At 53.4% G+C, this 10,434-nt stretch overlaps 1 long non-coding RNA gene across 2 annotated transcripts; it reads right to left on the reverse strand.

Moving 5' to 3' along the window:
- Nucleotides 1-621: 621 nt before the first annotated feature.
- Nucleotides 622-9,540, reverse strand: LOC122221427. 2 transcript variants are annotated; one of them, XR_006203213.1, is made up of 4 exons: nucleotides 9,425-9,540; nucleotides 8,631-8,705; nucleotides 7,928-8,133; nucleotides 622-1,086 (listed from the first exon to the last, which is right to left on the reverse strand). It is a non-coding gene; the product is annotated as an uncharacterized LOC122221427 (long non-coding RNA). The 2 variants fall into 2 exon arrangements; XR_006203212.1 differs by having other exon boundaries at nucleotides 622-1,091.
- Nucleotides 9,541-10,434: the final 894 nt, after the last annotated feature.

Raw genomic sequence — 10,434 nt, forward strand, 5'->3', positions numbered from 1 at the left:
ATTTCCACGGAGAACGCAGAGACACATACGTGGCCTCAGATCTGCAAGAGCCACAATGTTCTGGTTGTGGTGTTTCTGCAAGGCTGCCTCTCGCCTCTTTGCTAAATGCTAATAAAAAAAAAAATCCGTTGAATTTTATGTCACAGCAGCTGTGACATAAAACAGGGATGAGAAAGAGGAGGGGAGCGAGGACAGCCAGAAATGATCTGGTTTGCACCTCTCCTTTGCCTCTCCCCCAGCGCCTCTCCTAATGCTTCAATGTGGCAACATCTACCCATTATCAGGATGTGCAAACTGAGGTCTTAGGGAGGCAAAGTATATTCATTAAGGACACAGATTTGCCACTCAAACTCACTCAACTAACCTGCGATTGTTTCCTGGTTTTCGGGGCGGGACGTGTAGACGGTGGAACAACTCAGGGGTTGGGGCGCCAAACCCCCATGGAGCGGAAAACACGAGTATAACTTCTGACTCCCCCGGATTAAACTACGAATAGCCTACTCTTGTCTGGAAGTCTTACCGATAGCACCAACACTCCATCAACACGTACTGTGTATGTTTATATTCCGTATTCCGACAACAATACCTAACCGGTCCGGGGGTTTTTTGTCGTTTCTTGGCTACGCGGTTCATCTGCTTTTTTCAGATTGTCGCAGATCTCCAAACACGTTTCTGACGCGCTTACTGAAAAACAAACGTGCAAGTCAGTAAGGGTCAGCTGTGTGTTCTTTTATTCATTTCCTGGACAAATAGAGACAAGCTAGGCATCACTCTGGGCTAGTGATCTGATGATCTTGGAAATTCCAAGCTTCCAAGCAGATGGCAAGACTTACGACTTCGGTGCGGTCCTTGGCCATTCAAGACTTCTGTCACTGGACCCTCCTGGCCCCATGAGAGGGGATGCTTAATGCCGCTTCTTAGGGTTCCAGAGAGGGGAAGTCACTGGTCCGGGGTCACGGACAGTGGGAGGCAGGGCTGGAACTAGGTGCCTAGGCTTCAGCCTCTGGGCCCAGGGCGAACCTCTTAACTGCAGTGTATCCAAAGGTGGCCATCAATCATGTCTGTATTCTTCTGTCCTTGTGGATCCTGTGCTGGGGGAGGGGAGAACACTTAGGATCACTTCAATGGGGTTTTCAAGTGAGTTACACAGAAAAGCCTAGACTCTTCTCAGTTTTCTGCAGTCGTCGGATTGAAGGAAAAGTGTAAAATTGGAAGCGGTGTTTGAGGGAGGCTTGGGAACGATCTCTTTATTTCTGCAGGAGAGAGAGAGACAGTCTAGTCGTGTGTCTCCATGGGCCTGGGGGGCAGCACCTTCCTGAAGGATGGGAGAACCTACCAGACTTAGAGCTCGGCTCAGGAAAAGCTTCCATCGGCCAGAGCTGTCCTCGGATGGTGTGCCTGCTTTAGGGACAGATGAGACGCTTGTCGCTAGAGAACTGGAGGCCAGCTGACCACTTGCAGGGAGGGGAGTGGTTGCGATGCGGATGTGGCTGGTGCCTCCGTCATTCTGGGACTCTGCCTTGGGACGCTTCATGTCCACAGCTGTTCGGGATCCAGCCCAGCCACCCCAAGGACGAGGCACAGAGCAGCATGGAATGCGTTCAGGAGAAGTGCCAACCAGGAGAGAATTTCTTCTCTGGCCTGCCCCCTGTGGTGGAGCGCGGGGCACTGCCACTGACTGCCTGTGGGCAAGTGACAGACACCTGTGAGCCACCTGTGAGCCTCGGTTATCTCATCCGGGAAATGGGGACGATGCTAGACCTTTTGTCGCCAGGTTGGGGTTAAATGAGAGAGTGAGTGCGTGGACAGAGCCCGGCACCCAGCACTGTTACCGGCCAGTTCTTAAGACCTCTCCTTCCTTCGGGGCATGAACATTCATGCAAAACTCTTAGCTTAGAAACCTGAACGTGAACGCCTCCCCCGAGGGCCTCCAGAGAGCTCCTCTCAGGGGGAGGGCGCACATCCGAGCTGAAATTCAGGTGGGCCCCTGGGTTTCCCAATGCCCACATTTTGGGCTCTATCACAGCTCCATTAGCTGCATAAAATACCCTAAGTGATAGCCAAGAGGGAGGCCCCTTTGCCAAGGTTCCCCCCCGCCCGTCCTCTGGAACTGATTACTCGGAGCCTTTCAGAAACGCAGAAATAAAACGATGCCAGGGCGGATGGACAAGCTGGGGACCAGCTCGTGTTTCTAATCCAGCGCCCCCCGCCTCCATCCCCCCACCCTGGAACAAAGTCTTCTCCAGTTTTTAGTAAACTTAACTTGACAATCGTCAAAGGGAATCAAACAGCGCAGAAACGAAGCCTTTAAAAGATGTCAGAAGAAGTCAGAATCGGTAGAAATCTACTACGCTTTCCACCCAGCCACCCCCCCCTCCCCTGAATTAGTATTTAAATCTTTCAGGAACAGGCTCCAGGGGCTGGGCTATTTAACCCGCTGGCAAGAATGCACTTAGGAAGGGCACTCGTGTTTATTTTGGGTATTACCTCCTCACCTCCTTAACGTAATCCCCAGACTTAATCTCGGGTTGTTGGGACGATACCAATTAGCAGCACCGGGCTGTCCCCCTCCCCGCCCCAAATCCCCAAATTGGAGGAGGGAATCCCCTGGAAGGTAGCTAATTAGCAAAGGGTACTGCTCTGTTCTCTACAGGCCCAGGGGTGGGAGCTGGCCCAGACCACCAACAGACCGAGGGGCTCTTTGCACACCCCCTTGCTTTTATCAGAAGGGCCACCGCCAGCTAAGTGGATCCCTCCACCCCCTGCTTATTAGCAACTGCAGCCGGGGGCTTCTCTCCACACAATGCTTCTTTGGCTCGAGGATTTAGCCCAGAATAGGCCAGAGATGCACCCCAGGCACCTGGGCCCAGCTGGCCGGGTGGGGCGCGCCCCCTGCGACCTGATTCCTGGGCCCAAGTCCCCGAAATTCGTATTTGTTGCTAATCCCCCGTGTGTGCCAAGCCCTGGGCCGGACGATTTTACAAACGCTTCTTTATTGAAGTCCACACACAGAGGCCCTTCCCACATTCCTGCAGCTCCAGCCCCACCACCCCATTTCTGCTTGGGGGCCCTGAGCTCTCCTCTGCGGGCCCCGCCCCCCATGGGGGGGAGGCGTTGAAGGCCAAGGCGGGGAAACGCACGTGTGTCACAGGTGTGGGTCTGCGCCTGAAGACCCTTCCCTTCCCTCCAGAGCCCCTACCTTCCTGGGCGGCTCCGCGATGGGGGCTCCTCGTGGCCCAGAGCAGCGGATGGGGGGCCTGGATATGCGCCGGGACCGCTGGGGCAGGCCTGCCAGCCCCGTCCCCAGGAATGCCAACGCCTCCCCTTTTCACCAGGAACCTTGGGGACACAGTTCTAGCGCCCTTTCCTTTCTAGCAACCGAAGAGAACGTCTCTAGAATATTTGGGTCAGGGCATCTCCTCTCCGACCACCAGACTTAGGGATTGGTCTGTTGGAAACCAGCATGATGAGCTGGAAAAGCTGGAGGTCAGAGGTGGGGCCGACATTTCTACCTGAGCCTGGCCAGGTGACACGGGTGGGTCACCTGACGCCTCCAGCCGCTGTCCCCTCCTCCGTAAGGCTAAAGAGTAGCCTGCTTTCTGGGGAGCTGGAGGACAGAGTAGGGTAGGCGGGGTGCCGGCACAGTCACAGCATATGGGTGGGACACAGTGAAGGAGCTTCCTTTTCACTCCTGTGGGTTGAGGTCACCGAACATTCTGGAAAGGTTTTAACCACGAAGGCGAAGTTTTCTTGCGCTGAAGGAGACACAGGGCACCTTCCAAACAGCTTTGTGGCCTTGTGAAAAATGGCCAGGCCCAATGTTCCCCGGCCGTAAACATTTTAACGTTAAATGTTCCCAGAACCCCACGCGACGATGTGAGTCTGGGGACCTATCTCAAGCCTGCCCTGTGACCTCAGGGTGGGTTCCGACCTCTGCTCCTCTGTTCTAACAGGTGAAAGCCCTGGGCTAACGCCATCCACTTCGGGGTAGCCAGAGGAGGTAGGGACCCCCCGGCAGATGATGAGCATTGGTACCGCACATGTGAGGGAACAAGGGTCCGGCGTCCTGCGTCATAGACCCGACCCTGCTGCTGAACCACCCGCTGGCCGCAGTCATGTCCTGTCTGGGCCTCCCCATTCTCAGGTCCCGATGAGGGTATTGGACAGATGGGCCCGTTCTGAGATTCTGTCTTGCAGGTGACCGGCCTGTGGCCCGGAGATCCCTGGGCCAGTCCTCCGTAGACAAGCATTCTTGAGTTAGGCGAGTGATTCTCGTGGTCTCAAGCGGGCCTCTTTGTATGGCGAGAACACGCTCACAAAGGAACATCTTTACAAAGCAGATTCCAGCGGTGGCTTCTGGGCCGGTGACCAGGGCCTCCAGGAGCCCCCCAGAGCAGCTCGTCTCATGCTATGACCGTGCATGTCAGCCCCCTTATCTCCCTGCACGAAATGACCGGTTTCATGGGACACACTCGGAAACTCCCGTGCAGGAAGGTAGCACGGAACAGTGTGGAAGGGTAGGGCCTTGCAGTCACATGGTCAGTTCCAATGGCTTGTTGTGTGCGACCTTGGGTCAGACCCCGAGCTCCTCAAGCCTCGGCTGTCTCATCTGTGTGCTGGGGATAATGGCACCTATTGGTTGGCTGTTGGGAGGGCAGAAGGAGCACAGAGAGCCATACCCACAGAGAGAAGAATGGGGCTCCATCATCGAACTTCCTCCTGTAACCTGCCACCAGCTCCCTCTGGCCACCCTGATACCCTCAACAGAGCCGTTTGACCTTGGGCACACGGGAGACCCGTGCTGGCCTCCTCTTTCCTCCATTCCCTCTTCCATTCACTAGTGTGAGACCCTAGGGATGGAGAGACGAGGAATCCTCACTTCCTGCTTGCTAATGCTCATCATCTAGAAGACAGAGGCGCGTGAGCAATGATACGAAGGTGCAGAGGCAACGGACACACATTCAAGGGCCCATGAGCCCCAAGGGCCCCCCAAGCTTGCAGTGGAGGGGGTGGATGCCATGATCCCAAGAAACTTTTCTACCTGCCCGAGACAGAGGAGTGGCCAAGAGGAATTCTCTGAGTCCTGTGCTTTGGGGTCTTTGCCTAAATTAATTCGTCCCGCTCGTGTGCAGATGGCCCCAACTTCCCATGGGGCTCTGTCTCCTGAGCGCACCTGGCCAGGATCCCACACCATAGGTGACGCTATAATCCCTAAATGATGCCCCGACCACATCCATCGTCCTTACAGCTGTCCTCCTCTGCTGCCTTCCAATCATAGTGCCTTCAGCTAATATTTGGTGAGGATCCACAGGAGACCCCCTCCCGACAGGATCCTGAACCTACAGATCCCCAAGGAAGGCACTCTTAAAGGTAGACACCACTTTTGACCTTCCTGGCTGCCTTGTGGCTCCCTCCAACCTACACACACACACACACACACACACACACCCTTCCTCTGTTCGCAGGTTTTCTTTCGCACGTCAGCGTGAGATTTCACAGAAACACGGGAATTATGGAAGAACAGGCTAAGATTGGCCACTGACTTCTGGGCATTCCTGGCGAGCCACTGGGTCTCAGAAAGACCTCAGGGCCTGAAGATGTTTGCCAGGGAGGCGATGAGCCAGCCCCCAGGGGCTCATACGATCCCTCCCCTCCCTCCTCTGCAGCGAAATATGGGGGAGGGGGGGGTGGAGGGACTTATATGAAGAGATGTGGTATTTTGTGAAATACAAGAAGAAAAATGCTCTAAACCCCATAATCATAAACACAGCATATGGAAAAGGGAAAGAGCTAGTTTTGAGTAAGAAGTGTCTTTACTCCGAGTGCCTCCCCTTTCTGGTCAATATTAGATACATAATCAGAGAAATGCTTAAGTTTCACCCGAGGCCTGCTGGAATTGGGAGCTTGATTTTTTTTTTTTTTTTAAGAAATTCCCTAGCATGCATTTATTGCAAGAAGGATTTGCTTTCTCAAATGCTTTCACCTGTCAGAAGCCCTCTGTCAGAAACTTAACAGATCGCTCTGTTTTCTCGTTTCTTTTTTTTTTTTTTTTTTTTTTTTTATTTATTTTTGGGACAGAGAGAGACAGAGCATGAACGGGGGAGGGGCAGAGAGAGAGGGAGACACAGAATCGGAAACAGGCTCCAGGCTCCGAGCCATCAGCCCAGAGCCTGACGCGGGGCTCGAACTCACGGACCGCGAGATCGTGACCTGGCTGAAGTCGGACGCTTAACCGACTGCGCCACCCAGGCGCCCCATGTTTTCTCGTTTCTGCAAAGCAGAGAGGGAGGGAGGCCACGTCAAGTGTCTACTGTGCGCTGGGCACAGATGCCGACAGCTGGCACCTTCTGCCAGCCTCGCTGCACGTCTCCGAGGGCAACGGGCCCCCCACAGGCTCGCAGGCTCAGAAAGGCCAGGAGCCTCGCCGGGGAGCACCAATTAGGGGATGGCAGAGCCAGGACTCTATGTAACCCCAAAGCCCAGTGTGCCCCACCCCCGGCACAGAGCTCCCCGTTTGAGCAGGTTCCCTGTAACAATGCAGAGAAATTCGGGGTGTGTGGGTGGCTCGGTCGGTTAAGCATCTGACTCTTGATTTCAGCTCAGGTCGTGATCTCACCGCTTGTGAGATTGAGCCCCGTGTCTGGCTCCATGCCGACCGTGTGGAGCCTGCCTGCTATTCTCTCTCCCTCCCTCCCTCCCTCTCTCTCTCTCTCTGAGATTCCCCTGCTTGCAGACTCTGTTTCTCTCTCAAAATAAATAAATAAAAAAATTGCAGAGAAATTGGAGTAGAGGAATATTTTCCTCCCAGACAACCAGGTCATGCTTCCGATTTCCTTCATGCTTCTGTATTTATTCCTCTCCTGGAAATGGCCACGTGAGCTGTGTGCTCAGTCTCTTTCCTATTTGATATGTCTCTTCCCCTCCTCCTTCCTGCCTTTTTTCCTTTCTCAATTATTATATTGAGATCGCATATGTATCATCAACATGCACACATCTATCAACTTGCGATGACTCTGTGCATATACATCCATAGAATCACCAGTCAGTACCTTCCCCCAGCAAACCAGGTAAGGACCTGATCTTTAACACCAGAAATTCATTCCACTGGTCTTGAGTTTCTCTGTCACATGCATCACTGGTTTTTCCTTTTCCTTGCTGTATAGTATTCCACGGGAGGACAACACTGCTCATTATTCATCCATTCTACCAGTAACGGACGGTTGGTTGTTTCCATTCTTTAGCTGATGTATATGATGTTCCTTTGAGCATTCCTGTTCTTGTCTTTTGATGGATGTAAACACTCAGTTCACTTGGGTATATAACCAAGAGTAGAATTTCTGGGTCATGATGCTTCTCTTGATTATCACTATTTTTTTTAGTTTTTTAAATGCATATTTATTTTTGAGACAGAGAGAGATAGAGCATGAGCCGGGGAGGGGCAGAGAGAGAGGGAGACAGAGAATCCGAAGCAGGCTCCAGGCTCCGAGCTGTCAGCACAGAGCCCAACACGGGGCTCGAACCCATGAACCCCAAGACCATGATCTGAGCCGAAGTTGGACGCTTAACCAACTGAGCCACGCAGGCGCCCCTGGTTATTACCATTTTTATTTCAGCAGTGATAGTCATCACTGCAAACGGTTAAATAAAGAAAAGGCTAAACCCCACCTCCTCTGGTGCCATCCCCCCAGGGTATATTCTGACACATGCTCATCCAAATTACAGGGACATGCATACCACACGCACAGAGCATTCTGAATTTTTCTTTCACTTCTTCCTATTTTCTTTTTTTCAGCCGAAGATCATTCTATAACTTATCTGTTTAAACTTGGCGTATCTTAGCCATTCTCCCAACTAACACATATGAATCTACTTGTTCTGTTTAGTGGCTGAAATAATATCCCAACATATGAATGCGAAATTACTCAACTGGTATTCTCTCTTCAACGAGGTGATTTCCAGTGTTCCTAGACCCACAATGCAAATTTTGAGACGTGTCATTTGGTACCGCTGTTCTTATGTCCCTTGTAAAGCAGATTCCCTGCGTTGTCATTTCTTGGATCGAAGGATATGGATGCCTTCCAAATTGAACATACCCAAGTCAGGCACAAAAGGACAAATATGACAAGGTTCCACCTATATGAGGGACATAGAATAGTCAAATTTGTAGAGACAGGAAGCACCGGAGGTTCCCAGGGGCTGGGGGGAGGGGGAGATGGGGAGTTTGTGATGAATGGGTGGGGACCCAACCTCCGCTGGGGAAGAAGAGGAAACATTCTGGAGGCAGGTGGTGTTGACGGCCTCACAACAATGTACACTCACTCAACACCCGAACCGGATGCTTAAAAAGGGTTACAATGAGAGGCACCTGGGTGGCTCAGTCGGTTAAGCATCCAACTCTTGGTTTCGGCTCAGGTCATGATCTCGCAGTCCTTGAGTTTGAGCCCTGCTTGGGATTCTCTCTCTCCCTCTCTCTCTCTCTCTCTCTGCCCCTCCTCCCCCTGTGCTCTGAAGCCACAAGGATCACCCGCTTGGGGACGTACCTGCTGTTGGCTTCCTCCCCTACCCTCTTGCTTCCCTCCTGCCTTCACTGTGCTTTCTGGGATCACCTCCCGAGTGACCACAACACTCACACGCTGGTCCCAGGGATCGGCCACCGCGGGACCCGACCCAAGACACCAGCTATCTGTTGAATGGCTGCCATGAACCTGGTGGGGAGACAAAGGTGGGTTGGCACAAGGCATGGCCAGGTGCATAAACAAAGCCCCATGGGGTGCAAACTCACGGCAGCGAGTCTCAACAGAAAAAGTCCAGAGAACGGCACCATGCCTGAGGCTGCCCACATCTGGACATCCCGGGAGATGTCTGTGCAGGACCGTGGATCCGAGAGGGACGAAGGAGGGAGGCGGCGGGCGTACCTGTCAGGGGGACTGGCCCATGCAAAGGGCCGGAAGCTGGAATCTGCAAGCCCTGTGCAGGGTCGGAATGCCCTGGCTCCCGTTATGGGTCTGTGACTCCCCCCGTCCTGCAGTAGCTGGGAAGGCTGGGGCAAATCCTCAGATGGGGGGAGGCTTTGTGCACCCCACCCCCCAGAAAACAGGGCCAGAAGCGCCAGGAGGACCGTGTGAGTCAGCGTGCGTGGGTAGGATTTCCCAAACGAGGTGCGGATGGTAGTTCTTTGGGGATGTGTTTCCTCAAGAGGGTGGGCATCTGTGCCTGGGGGCTTAAAAGACAGTCACCCCCACCGTCCCCCAACACACACACAGCTCAGCGCTGTTAGAAGCGCTGAGCTTCTTGAAATAGGAAGGATGGGGAACGGCTGCCGTGCCAGGGGCCATGATGTGGAAACCAAAGGTAACGATGTGTTTTGGGCGACCTTCCGGCACAGCCGGGGTGCCCTCTGGCACCACAGAAAAAGGATTCTTACCGATTCCGTTCTCCTCGTGTTTATTAACTGACTAATCGGTTATTAACCGATCCGTGAGCCGCTCCCGTTCCGGCTGGGGGTGTGGCTGTGTATACAACCAGGTGACTCCGAGCAAGCCATTTCACCTGTGCCAAGAGACCTCGGTTGGCTCATCTGTGAAATGGGGAGAACGCCACTAACCCTAAACAGATGTTCACATGATTCATCACGCTAGTACAACTGAAAGAACCTGTCAGGCCCTTGCCTGGGAGCCTGGGAAATACGGATTGTGGCCAAGAGCAGCCCGCTCTGCCCTCACGGTCGCCCCAGGCACGTGAAACGGAGAGCTTCTGCACCACACAGCCAGTGTGGCCTATAAAACGCAAGGCGTCCAAAAATTGCAGGGAGGGGCCACGTTTTATTTGCCCACTCATTAGCTAACGGGTGTCTGTGTTGGCTCCAAGTTTGGGCGATGACGAAGGATGCCGCCACGAACACCTTTGTCCTTGTCTGCGGTGGATCTGTGTGCACATTTCCGCGTGGGGGGGGGGCACTAGGAGAGGAAATGTGGGGACGCGAAGCATGTGGACGCGGAACTTGAACAGCAAGAAACCTCACGGTTTTCCAAATCAAGCGGTGCCCGTTGTCACCCCCACCAGCAGCGTAGGAGCCCTCGTAAGCTCTGTGTCCTGGCCGACCCTTAGTATTGTCAGTGTCACCTTGGAGCCGTTCTGGTGGGGGCGTGGTGGACTCGCGTGGTGGCTTGATTTTGCGTCTCCCCTGTCACCGACTCAGTAGTACGTCTTTTCACATACTGGCCGTCTGGGTGTCTTTCTTCAGGAAATAACCTGTGCCAACCACTTGCCTGTTTCCCTACGGGAGTGTCGGTCACTGGCTTATGGATTTGTAAGAGTTCTTTATATATTCTGGCTACCGATCCCGGGTCAATGATATGTACTGGAAATATACTTCCCCACCCCGTGAGGGGATCTCGGAGAGATTAATTGACCAGGACACGACGAGAGTCATTC

This window comes from Panthera leo, chromosome B3 (assembly GCF_018350215.1).
Source record: "Panthera leo isolate Ple1 chromosome B3, P.leo_Ple1_pat1.1, whole genome shotgun sequence".
Classification (NCBI taxonomy): Eukaryota; Metazoa; Chordata; class Mammalia; order Carnivora; family Felidae; genus Panthera; species Panthera leo.